This window comes from Muntiacus reevesi, chromosome 9, assembly GCF_963930625.1.
Source record: "Muntiacus reevesi chromosome 9, mMunRee1.1, whole genome shotgun sequence".
NCBI lineage: Eukaryota > Metazoa > Chordata > Mammalia > Artiodactyla > Cervidae > Muntiacus > Muntiacus reevesi.
In genome coordinates this window covers 42590970-42604506 of record NC_089257.1, presented here as the reverse complement: position 1 = coordinate 42604506, position 13537 = coordinate 42590970, and the positions used below count along the sequence as shown (strand labels likewise).

General features: G+C 39.4%; 1 pseudogene; it reads left to right on the top strand.

Annotated features, from left to right (window-relative positions):
* The first annotated feature begins 10457 nt into the window (after positions 1 to 10457).
* On the top strand, positions 10458 to 12504 carry LOC136175854 (olfactory receptor 51I2-like; annotated as a pseudogene).
* Positions 12505 to 13537: the final 1033 nt, after the last annotated feature.

Genomic DNA, 13537 nt, shown 5'->3' with positions numbered 1-13537 from the left:
GATATATGGCTCCAACAATAGATTTCCAGGATAAGATAGCTTAGAGGAATGTAGGAACCACTGTACAATATTATTTTGAAATAAAATAAAAATTTATTTTATTTCAAATAAAAGTTTTTACAAAAATTATTTATAACATGGTTGTGGTGTGTGTTCAGTCATGTCCAAGTCTTTGTGACCCCATGGACTGCATAGGCTGCCAGGCTCCTCTGTTCATGGGATTCTCCAGGCAAGACTACTGGAGTGGGTTCCCACTTCCTCCTCCAGGGAATCTTCTCAGCCTAGTGATTGAGCCTGCATCTCCCATGTCTCCTGCATTAGCAAGCAGATTCTTTATCACTGAGCCATCTGAGAAGTCCCCTATTTATAAGCTACTGTGAAGTATACTCTGGGTAAAACTATAATATATAATATTGCTATTCAACATTCATACATTTGCACACAATAAGTGTTTGGAGAAAGTAATAAAAATTTGGGCTTCCCTGGTAGTTCCTGGTTAGATTCCTGGGTCAGGAAGATCCCATCGAGAAGGCATAGGGTACCCATTCCAGTATTCTTGGATTTTCCTGGTGGCTTAGATGGATTAGAATATGCCTGAAATGCAGGAGACATGGATTTGAACCCTGGGTTGGGAAGATCTCCTGGAGAAGGGAAGAGTTACCCACTCCAGTATTCTGGTCTGGAGAATTCCACAGACAGAGGAGCAGGCTACAGTCCATGGGGTCACAAAGAGCTGGACACACTGAGCGACTTTCACTTAACAAAAATGTATTAGTAGTTGTCAGGAAGCTTTTAACAAGAGGCTTCCTGTGTGCTGTTTTGGATCTGTCAGGAACCCTCTGGCCCTTATTAATTCCTGAATATTCAGGAATTAAGAGGAGAGGCATGCCTTTCCAGAGGTTGAGGAATCCAGGCATTTCTCATTAAGGTGATAATTACTTTCTTCCTTTTTATGAGCCATACCATAAAAGGTGATTGTTTGCAACTCTCTCTTTGATAGGGATATTCTTATGTTTTGTAAGTCTGGAATTTTAATCTTTATCTTTGCTGAGAATAACTATCTTATAAGACAGTATATATGCACACACCATGTTGATTAAAACATCTTTGCTCCAACAGAGTTTGGGTCCCCGTGTCTTTCTGCCTTTCTTTCTATTCTTTCTCTCTCTCTCTATCTCTCTATTTCTGGCTAATTACTTGGAGCACGGAGGCCCGCTGAGCTCACTTTCTTGCCCTGGCTTTCAAGACCTTCTTGAGAAGGGGCACTGTGCCTTCACCCACTCGAGAGGGCACCTGGTGCCTACGTGCAGCAGCGCGAGCCCTAAGAACAGGACTCTATTGGCCTTCCGGGTAAAGCAGGGGATATCAGCCTATTTCTCTCTCTTACTTTCTTCTTCTTCTTTTTTTTTTTTTTTTCCTCTCTTACTTTCTTATTGTCGACTCCGGACCACCAGGTTCTGGTCCATTAAAGGACAAACAGTAGTTGTTTCTGGCTAGTGAGAATTGAGAAGATGTATTATTTATCTGTGTTTTCTACTTTTCTATAAAATATACACATTATGTTTTAGTAAAATGAGAGTGATTGAGAGAGAGGGGAGAGACAGGGAGGCAGATAGCAATAATGAGATTTGGAGACAATGAGCCTCAGAAAAGAGAAACCTGAATGTTGATGCCTCTGCTCTGCCAAGGTACTTTCCAAATGCTCTTCTCTGCCCCTCTCAAGGGATAAGGAGTACTTTCCCTGGGAGAGTTATTCCCTTCTAGAAGTGACTATGGACTGTGGCAGGCCCATGATACTATCCATGGAAGCCTGATTCTAGGCCCTAAGAGACTTAACTCCCTTCGTGCACATTGAAAACACATCACACTGTTGCTCTCTTTATCCCAATTCAGAAGTCTGTGCTATCCAGAATGTTCACTCTGCAGTCAACGGCTAATATAGCATAAGTCGTCTAAAACGAGATGACAGAATATTTATTTTTTGCAGACCTAGTTGTCAGGACTAACTGCACAGGATCTCTTTATTCAACTGGATTAACTACATGAGTCACTTAAAATGGCCAAAACTGATTTCCCCAGCTGTAAAGTAATACTAAGGATAACATTTCTTCGTAGCTTATTACATGACAGTCAAGGTTCAAAGTTTATTTTAGTATATATTTTATTATTAAAGCAATCATTAGGCCCTATCAGCAAGACTAGGATACAGATAAAATTATTATTCTGATTTTAAAGGTGGAGACACTGAGGCTGCATAGAACAGACTAATCATTTAGGATCACAAAGCTAGCCAGTGGAGGGGCAGAAGGTGAGTACAGGTAATCTGACTCCTGAGTCCAAGTTAGGATGATTGAATCAGTGATGCTGCTTTGAAAAATGTTGCAGTTCTTGTCCTTTATGTGCATTGCCTTCTATGGCTAAACATACTCAACACTGATAGCCTTAGGTTGGGCTGGAGACATGCAAGATATCAAATGACAAAGAAGCCTCATATGATCGTTCAGGGTCTGTTTACTGAGCACCCATTATGTGCCAAGTCTCATATTAGGCATAGAGGGAATCTGTGAAGAGCAAAGCAGAGCGGCACTTACGTTGTGAACTCACAGGAGGGCCTTACAGCTTAATGGTTCAGAGCACCTAGATTTAAATGTTAGTTCTGCCACTTATATTTTTTTGTAACTTTGAAAAAGTTATTTAATTCACTGTGCCTCAGTTTCCTTATGTGGAAAATATAGATAATAGTAATGTCTGTTTGATAAGGCTGTGGTGAGGGTTAGCTGAATTAAAGTTGACCAGCACATAAAATGCTCAGTAAGTAAGCATAAATGTTAGCACCGAGTGAGGAGAGCTCAGATGATAAAGACTCTGCCTGAATGTAGGCGACCAGAGATCAATCCCTGGGTTGGGAAAAGCCCTTGGAAACGGGAAAGGCAACCCACTCCAGTATGCTTTTCTGGAGAATTCCATGGACAGAGGAGCCTGGCGGGCTACTGTCTATGAGGTCGTGAAGAGTCAGACATGACTGAGTGACTAATGCACACACAGGGAGATAAGATGCCATGATTACTGTTTGTGGTCGCCCAGAAAAGGGGCATGTAGCACAGTCTTTAGATTTCTCTAGTGCACGTTGGTTTAAGTTAGTTAATGTAGAAAATAATGTAGAAAAATAGCAATGAAGAAAATTAGGTACTTTACAAAGATTCTACCCAGGAATGAAAAAAGGGGTTAGATTGGGAACAGGTTTGTTTAAAAAAAATGAAGTTGTGACTCAAGTTTGATGCATTCTCTATGATGGCACTTTGGGGCTGATAGGTAACTAGGTAAATTGACAAAAAAACAGAGTTAAATAGATATGTGTATGTCATATGTTCTTGAACAGGTGTTTCACTAAATAGCATGGTAATCCATTTTTTAGAAACATGGAAGAATGACTGATGGTTTTATGCTGATAGTGTAATTGTTGTAAAGACATTAGGTTACTATTTGCTAATCATTAGGCTTCCAGATGGCACAGTAGTAAAGAATGTCCCTGCCAATGCAGAAGACTCCGATTTGACCCCTGGGTTGGGAAGATCCCCTGGAGAAGGAAATGGCAACCCACTCCAGTATTTTTGCCTGGGATATTCCATGGACAGAGGAGCCTGTCTATAGTCTATAGTCCATGGGGTCACAAAAGAGTTGGAAATGATTTAGCAACTAATCAACAACAACAAACATTGTACTGGATGTTTTGAATATATTAAAAAATAAGAAGGCAAAGACATCTTTCATGGAACATACATATTAACGTAGGAAAGAGGCATGTAATAAATAATTTACTGTTTATTTTAAATCAATCAGTCACAGCCCTGCAATGTCCTAGAAAAGATCAACAGAGAACGTAATATAACCTTTATTAAGTTAGGAGGCTAAGGGGATCTTCCACAAGACAGTTTAAGCTACAAGATGGTGGTAGGGATCCAGTCAAATTAATGGAAGCTGAGTAGGAAAAAGCTTTGAAGTTTTTGGAAAGAGCACTTGTGAAGGCCGCATGGAAGGAGTAGCTTTGCACATGCAAGAAACTGGAAGATCACTTTAGTTGTAACACAAGGAACATAAGAAAAATGACTCAAAATAAAGTTTGGAAGGAAGGTATTTATCATATCACACAGGGTCATTTAAAGTTTGGACTTTTGGATAGCAGCCATCCTGACTGGCATGTAATGGTACCTCATTGTGGTTTTGATTTGCATTTCTCTAATAATGAGTGATGTTGAGCATCTTTTCATGTGTTTATTAGCCATCTGCATGTCTTCTTTGGAGAAATGTCTCCATTTGGCCCATTTTTTGTTTGGGTCATTTATTTTTCTGGAATTGAGCTTCAGGAGTTGCTTGTATACTTTTTAGATTAATCCTTTGTCTATCCAAAAGTCTACAAGCAATAAATGCTGGAGAGGGTGTGGAGAAAAGGGAACCCTCTTACACTGTTGGTGGGAATGCAAACTAGTACAGCTACTATGGAAAACAGTGTGGAGATTTCTTAAAAAACTGGAAATAGAACTGCCATATGACCCAGCAATCCCACTTCTGGGCATACACACCGAGGAAACCAGATCTGAAAGAGACACGTGCACCCCAATGTTCATCGCAGCACTGTTTATAATAGCCAGGACATGGAAGCAGCCTAGATGCCCATCAGCAGATGAATGGATAAGGAAGCTGTGGTACATATACACCATGGAATGTTACTCAGCCATTAAAAAGAATTCATTTGAATCAGTTCTAATGAGATGGACGAAACTGGAGCCCATTATACAGAGTGAAGTAAGCCAGAAAGATAAAGAACATTATAGCATACTAACACATATATATGGAATTTAGAAAGATGGTAATGATAACCCTATATGCAAAACAGAAACAGAGACACAGAAGTACAGAACAGAATTTTGAACTCTGTGGGAGAAGGTGAGGGTGGGATGTTTCAAAAGAACAGCATGTATATTATCTATGGTGAAACAGATCACTAGCCCAGGTTGGATGCATGAGACGAGTGCTCGGGCCTGGTGCACTAGGAGGACCCAGAGGAGTCAGGTGGAGAGGGAGGTGGGAGGGGGGATCGGGATAGGGAATACGTGTAATTCTATGGCTGATTCGTGTCAATGTATGACAAAACCCACTGAAATGTTGTGAAGTAATTGACCCCCAACTAATAAAATAAAATTTAAAAAAATAAATAAATAAAGTTTGGACTTGATGGTAATGTGATGGAATTTTACTTAAATATATTTCTGCAACTTAGAAAGTGAATTGGAAGAGGGCTGAATAATGTAGGGGGATGATTTAAGACACTTGTAATTATCTAGGATTGACACATTGATAGGCTGACTAGAGAGTGGGAATGGAAATAAGTCAATTAAATAGTTATTTAGGAAGTAGAACATCATATTTCTGTAAGTAAAGTTCATACGTCCAACACTTTTATTGAGCTCTCTTCTCTCTTCCCCTGAACTTCTCTTATTTACCCTTCAGGATTCAATCTAAACTAACCTTTTTAGTGATTCCTCTTCATAGCACTCTAAACATTTTGCTAAAGATGATTAACACATGAAATAATTTGTTTAGTCTATTGTCCTAATCACTGTGAGAGCAGAGAGAAGACTCATCCCCTACATTGTTATATCTCAGACTCCCTTGGTGTGGTTCTCTCTCTTAGGGATGAACTCACACTAACCAAGGCAATGACATAGATTCATAATATTATCAATTAACAATGAGAAATAGAATTACTACACAGGCAGAAATTATCTTCTTAACTTGACTAGCATATCCTACCTGGTGAGAGTCATCATGACTACATTTGAGGTGAACAAAGGATAAGGGGCATAACCATAAAATTCAAGGGGCACGATCATAAAAGTTCCTGTTTTAAGTTCAGATGGACAAGTATCCTTCTCCAACATCCCCAGCCTCAACCTCTCAGTCCCGGCACTTAGTAGGCTGGCATGGTCTTCTTATAACTGCTTGATTGATGCTGTCCTTCAAGTCCCTTTTTCCTTTGTTTTCATCTGTTCTTCCAATTGATGATCATGCTTGTGTGAATGACTGTGTGTGAGTATGTTTCTTTATAATTGTGTTTTGGAATCCAGATTGGCATCTTGGCTACTCCAATAATGTTACGACTTTGGCAAGTATTGTAAAATCCCTAATCTCATTTGTAAAAAGAAGACAAAAAATGTAATTGATAAGGATCCTGTGAATATGAAATATTAACTATATGTTAAAAATAAATAAGCAATGCATACAAAGATTCTAGTAAGTTTATAGCATATGGTAGACGGTCAATTAATGATAACTATTTTTCACAGTCTATGTTTTCATTTAGGTGATTACCGTCAAATCTTAAATGTCTGGTAATCTATGGTTTCTAAGGGTATCATCTTTTTATGTCTCTTTTTGATTTCTTGTGACTGATTTATTGATTAATTATAAAAGATCTGTTTTTCTGCTTTCTAAAAAAGGTACATTTCTTTGCCCACTCTTTCTCCATTCTGATACACACATTTGCACACACTGTCACACATGGATACACAAACACAGATTTTGCAGACAAACACTAACAACAACATTTAGAGATACTAAATCCTAAAGAACTTTGGTGTTCTGTATACATTAAATTCTTTTTAAATGAGACCCTAAGATAAGTGTACTAAAATCTGATACATTTCCAGTTTTTGTGAGGAAGATATTGATGCTATGATGTCTTAAAAATTATCTAAATATAAAATACATAGCTTTTTAGCATTCTATTCCTCCACAGCTCTAATTGTTTGTTTAGTCTGTCTACTGAAAAATTCAGTACTGACTTTAGGCATAATAAAAGGTATCCTTCAGTTTTTCTCTGTTGATTAAATGAACTAATCTAAAGCAAACAAAAACTAGTATTGTACCCAAAACTCTGCAGGTGTTCAAGAAATATCAGTATTTCTCTTCTCCTCTCCTCAGTCCTGGTACTTGAGATTGCATGGGCAATGGAGATAGACTTTGGAGACTAAATCTGGGTAATTATTTTCAAGTCCTGACTTTGTAAATGATTTCACAGTGGATGGCAACAGGCCTCTTGCCCCTTAAAGTCTTCATTTCTTCATTATGACAGTTTGAGTGTGATACAAGATGATCCAAAGGCTCTCATAATTTTAAAGTCTTTTATTAAGCATCCTGGGAGTCAACCAGCTTTCACAGCCCTCAGAGTTCTCAGAGCTAATTGCCTATCCCATCTTCTCAAATTCTTTTCTGGACAACGGAAAATTAGCAAGTCACTGTTATAGTTCTTGTTTTATGATCATTTACCATGGTGATACAAAGTTTCATAGTCAACTGGATTTATAGACATTTGTGTTCCAAGTTTCGAAATGAGGAATTTGAAATTTGAGGAAACTAAATAATTTTATTAAGGATAGTCACTTAGGCAGGGAAGTGGTTGTTTTTTACTGAAGTCTGGACAGACTGACAAACTGTCTGAGTTTGCAGCTACAGAGAGGTTCTCCCCAGTGCAGGATCTTCATTGCTAAAACCAGTACAGTTCCAGGCAAACCAGGATTGTCACTGTGTTCTCTGACTATGGTTTCTGAAGATTTTGGTGGTTATATTTATTGTTTCTTGATATCTACTTGGGTTGTGACACAATTGGTGGAAAGACCACTAACCTGGGAATCAGTGAGAGTCAAAGGGTCTGAGATTCAGCCTAACTGTTTTTGACAAACTGAATAGATTATTTTATGAAGGACAACAGGGTTATAACCCGATGTTTTTTGATGTCTGTAAGGGGGAGAAACACCAGTGCACAGAGGAGCCATCATTCAAGATTTTTCATATCCCCTGCTGCTCCAGCCATCTCTTTGAGCCCCAGGACTCACCAGGCCCAGGGGACACTGAAGAGGCAGTTTCATCGCTCAGGGCAGGGAGGTTTGCTGGGAGGTTGTGTATGAAGGAGTCCTCAGAGTTCCTCCTTAGGAGACACTTCACCTGTCCTCTTCTCACTAGAGCTGCCCTGAGGAGGTAAGTTGGGACTTCAGCCCTTCCCTCACAGAGGTCTGTAGGAACCTCATTCATAGCTTCAAAATCCTAAAGCGATCATAATACACATATCTGAAGAAAAGTTTTTGTGATCTAATTTTAGAGCTTTTCTCTGTACTCCACTTCTGCCCTACACCAATAATCCTCCACAGTAGCCCTGACGCCTGAAATCCCAAAGTTTTTGTTTGGTGTGAATGCTTTGGTGTTACTAACTACACTCCAGTATCTCACTGGGAAGTGGGCACATGGCAACGCAAAAGGAGAGAGCCTTTGTTTGGAAACTGGAAGAGTCAGGCAGTAGGGACAGCGGGCCTGGGAACCTTGGCCCCAGATGTCCCTCTTCATTCCCTCTTTCTTGGGTGCCATTTATTCGGTACATATCTTACACAACGGTGCTGAATATCAACTCTATGCTTTTACTCTATGTTTTCTATACTACAGCTCTAAACATAAGGTGTAATTAAGTAAACTAAATCCATAGCTGATGTGTGCTAAAGCTGAGATGATAAGTTTGCTGTTTTAGATGTTAGGAGAGTTATTTAACTTTTCTAAGTTAATGTTACACTTCAAAACTGGGTCATAATACGTTCTTCTTAAGATAGTTCATCTATGTAATCAATATTTACTGGGTAGAATAAGAACTGGTAATCTGAATCCTTATCTAGGACTCTATGCCCAGCAACTTGGATAAGCATTGAGACAACTATAGGATCTTATAATTTTGGGGGGAACAAAGATACTAATCAAATGACCAAACAGATATAATAATTCACTATAATTCTAAAGTGTGATAAAAGTCATGAAGACATGTATGTGTGAGGATACATAATAAGGACATACAATGATATGTAGAGAACTAATGAATGGTTAGATAATAGGAAGGTAACAAGTTCTCAAGTAGTTCATATGCTGCCTCATGCCTAGGTAAGACTGAATTCTTACTCTAATCCTTATTTTAAGAGTGAAGGCAAGCCACTGAGAGGTTTTCCATAGAAGTGTAACATCATTTTGTTCATATTATCGACAGATAATCTGACTTCTTTGTAAAAAATAGATTAGAGAGGATCATGACATGGAGCTGGGTGATCAGCAAGAAAGGGCCTGTGGACATCCTGATTGAAAATGCTGAGGGACAGATCAGTGCGATAGACTGGATAGTGGATTAACTGGAAGTGAGAGAGACAGGAGTGCCAGTGTTAAGCATATTTTGGAAAGGTAGTGAGATTAATTAGATCTGGAAATGGGAGTGGGTGAAAAACTCTTCCTAGGTTTATCTGGCTTTAGTCCATGGATAAATGCTGATGGACATTTACATGAGGAAAATATTGCAGAAGACCAAGCACAGTAATTAACAAAAGTTCAGATTGGCATATATTTATGCTGTGCTGATGAGCCATTACAGTTGATACTCCAGTAGGGAGTTGGATGCTTGACTCTCTAGCTAGAGGAGACATCTGAGTGAGAGACATGGATTTGGGATGATTGACATACAGAGAAGAGGTAAGAAGGACATTATGAGTAGAAAATAATTTTGAACTTAGTGTTAAAGAGAGCAGAGAAGTGAGTGATTACTGGAAGAATATGTGGGGGCAATAAAGCGATTTTTGTTGTTGTTATTTATTTTCTTTGACTGTATATCCTGAAACTGATCCTCAATAATAAAGAAGTTGGTTTTGGATGGGACATAGTCTAAACCTCTGATTCTAAACTTGACTTTGCATTGGAATTTCCTGGGTAGTTTTTTTTTTTTTTTTTTTTAATAATGTATTGATTCTTGAATCAATCTTCTACTGCTAGAGATTTGGATTGAATTAATATTATTTGGATCCAGACAAAGGAGTTTTTTTAAAGCTCCTTTAGTGAATCGAGCATATGCACAGTTTGAGAATCCTTAATCTAAACAGAGGAAAACACATAAATATGCAAGATAGAAAAACTCAGAGCAATCAGGAATAGAGGAGCATAAGACTCTGGATCCTGAGTAAGTGGAGAGCACTAAGATAAGGCCTTGGGGAGGGCATCCTGTACTTCACTTCTTGAAGAAGTTAGTGGCTAGATCTTGTAGAGAGTAAGGGCTAAATCATTTTCTGTTACTGGAGAAAGCTTTTAATATTTCTGCAAAACATACTGAAACAGGAAGAATAAGATACAGTGTTCAAAATAGACTCAAAGGATTTTTGTGGGGAAGGAAGTGGAACCCATGACCCAACTGTAGAAATGATCAGGTGGCAGAAGGCCTGAGATGTGACCAATGATCCCTAGCTTGCTTCCTTCTAAATTTTCATGATCTTTGGTGTGCAATCTAAGTAGCCTTTTCCCTTCCATCCTGGACAGTGACCTTTCTTTCCATTGTCTGAACTCATTTTACTCTGATTGTGTTTCTCCAAAAGATACTGAGGGGCCCCATGGGAAGTTCTGAAACTAACATCTCGAGCATGACCAGCTTCACCCTAACAGGCTTCCCAGAGATGGAAGGACTGGAGCATTGGTTAGCGGCCCTCCTCTTGCTGCTGCATGCTGTCTCCATCTTGGGCAACAGTCTCATTCTCTTCATCATAAAGGAGGAGCAGAGCTTGCACCAGCCAATGTACTACTTCCTGTCTCTGCTGTCTGTCAATGACCTGGTTGTGTCTTTTTCTACCTTGCCCACTATACTGGCTACCTTGTGCTTTCACGTACCAGAGATTGCCTTTGATGCCTGCCTGATTCAGATGTTCTTCATCCACTTTTTCTCCTAGACAGAGTCTGGAATCTTGTTGGCCATGAGTTTTGACTGCTATGTGGGTATCTGTAATCTGTTGCATTATTCTACAGCGCTCACTGATACCCCTGTGGCTCACATTGGCATATCTATCATCATCCAAAGCTTCTGCATGGTCTTCCCACTGCCTTTCCTTCTGAAGAGGTTGCCTTTTATGTAAAGACAACATACTGACCCACTCCTACTGCTTGCACCCAGACCTGATCCGCCTGCCCTGTGGAGATACCACCATCAACAGCATGTATGGCTTGTTCATTGTCGTCTCTACCTTTGGTGTAGAATGAGTGCTCATCCTCGTTTCCTATGTGCTCATATTACACTCTGTGCTGGCCATCGCCTCCCGGGAAGAGAGACTTAAGTCACTCAACACCTGTGTGTCACACATCTGTGCTGTGCTCATTGTCTACGTGCCCATGGTTAGTGTGTCCATGGTCCATCGATTTGGGAAGCATGCCCCTGAGTATGTGCACAAGTTCATGTCCCTAGTATATCTCTTTGTGCCTCCAATGCTCAATCCAATCATCTATTCCATTAAGACTAAGGAGATTCGTAAGAGGCTACATAAGAAACTGAAATCTAAGCATTGATCAGAGAGACACCTTCTAAAAACCCAGGTACCCTAAGAGTCTATTGTTATTGCTGATGTTTGGGCTTACAGGCTGGTCAGTTGAACTGTGTCATCTCCTGCTATACATGGGCCTCTGGTTGGAGACCTGTTACTAGCTGTAGGGTATAGCCTGGTTATAATTCATAACTTAAAACATCAAACTACTTTGTAATTAACCAAATTTCAGGTTGCCAAAATAACTTTTCTCACACTTAGTAAGGAAGAGAGTTTTAAACTAGACACTTCTATTTATCCAAGTATACTAAGACTGACTAAATTTTAAGTAAATCTCAAAAACACAAAGCCTAAGGCATTCATATGAAACATTATAACTGGGGGTTATGTTACTCAAGATCATAAGTATCATCCAATGCTTTTTATAGGAATAATAGTTTTGAGCATCTTTTAGCTTTAAAAATTAAAGATACACAATAACTGTGACCAATTTTACACTTCTGAAATAAGTAAGAGTATTCATGAGACTGAATTTATTTTAGCACTTAATTCACAAAGGAGAGTAGTATCCATTAGAGAGCCAATCAACTTGTTCCCCACTGTCGCAGTTACTGGAGTCCTGTAGCACAGTGGTCTACAGCATTTGAGAATCTCAGCAATGTTCAGCAAAGAAGTCTTTCCAAAATGATATTACCTTAGCGTGAAGGGAACCACATACCCACAGAGAGATCATTGAGTAAGGGAAAAAAAAGGTTGTGATAACAGGTGGGAAGGCTATAAAGAAAGCATTAGAGAGCCAATCAACTTGTTCCCCACTGTCACAGTTACTGGAGTCCTGTAGCACAGTGGTCTACAGCATTTGAGAATCTCAGCAATGTTCAGCAAAGAAGTCTTTCCAAAACGATATTACTTTAGCGTGAAGGGAACCACATACCCACAGAGAGATCATTGAGTAAGGGACAAAAAAGGTTGTGATAACAGTGGGAAGGCTATAAAGAAAGCATATGTAAGAAAGTACTGCTACAGTTACACAAACCTTCAAAGCTGAGTTCCCCTAGGAAGGAAGGTCATTGAACTCTGGGGCTGGAATAGAGGGAGGGAGTCAAATGTCTTCTGGAAACAGACTTAGCTCTGAGTCGCAGAAGCGGCCTCAAAGAGAGATGGTAATCTGAGCTCTTCACATAACAAGAGGAAGTCTTAGAGACATGAAGCTGGAAAAGCTACCCTGTGCTCTCCTTTCAATCCAGAGAATTCTTTCCCCAGTCATCCTGGAGAATCATCCTTCTTTGTATGGATATAAGCTAACACTATACACACCACTTCAGTTGCTCAGTTGTGTCCGACTCTTTCCTACCCCATGGACTGCAGCATGTCAGGCTTCTCTGTCTGTTACCAACTCCTGGAGCTTGCTCAAACTATTGTCCATTGATTCGGTGATGCCATCCAACGATCTCATCCTCTGTCATCCCCTTCTCCTCCCAACTTCAATCTTTCACAGCTTCAGGGTCTTTTCCAATGAATCCACTCTTCGCATTATGTGGCCAAAGTACTAGAGTTTCAGCTTCAGCCTCAGTCCTTCCAATGAACATTCCGTACTGATTTCCTTTAGAATGGACTGGTTGGATATCCGTGTAGTCCAAGGGACTCTCAAGAGTCCTCTCCAACACCACAGTTCAAAAGCATCAATTCTTCAGCACTCAGCTATCGTTATATTCCAACTCTGACATCCATACATGACTACTGGAAAAACTATAGCTTTGACTATACAGACCTTTTTTGGCAACTCCATACGCAGTTCTGAGCAAAACGAAAGGAAAAAAAAAAAAAAAAAAAAAAAAAAAAAAAAAACCAGGGCAAAGATTAACCCATGGCCCGAGATTCCCATGCTTACAATGGAGCTATTCCTTCTTTAAAGAAAAATATTTGTATCCGAATGATTTTTTTTTTTTTTTTTGACAGCAGTCAAAACACTAAGATCATGGCAAATGATCCCATCACTTCATGGCAAATAGACAGGGAGACAATGAAATCAGTGACAGATTTTAATTTCTTGGACTCCAAAAATACTGCAGATGGTGACTGCAACCATTAAATTAAAAGATGCTTGATCTTTGGAAGAAAAGTTATGATAAACCTAGACAGCATATTAAAAAGCAGAAACA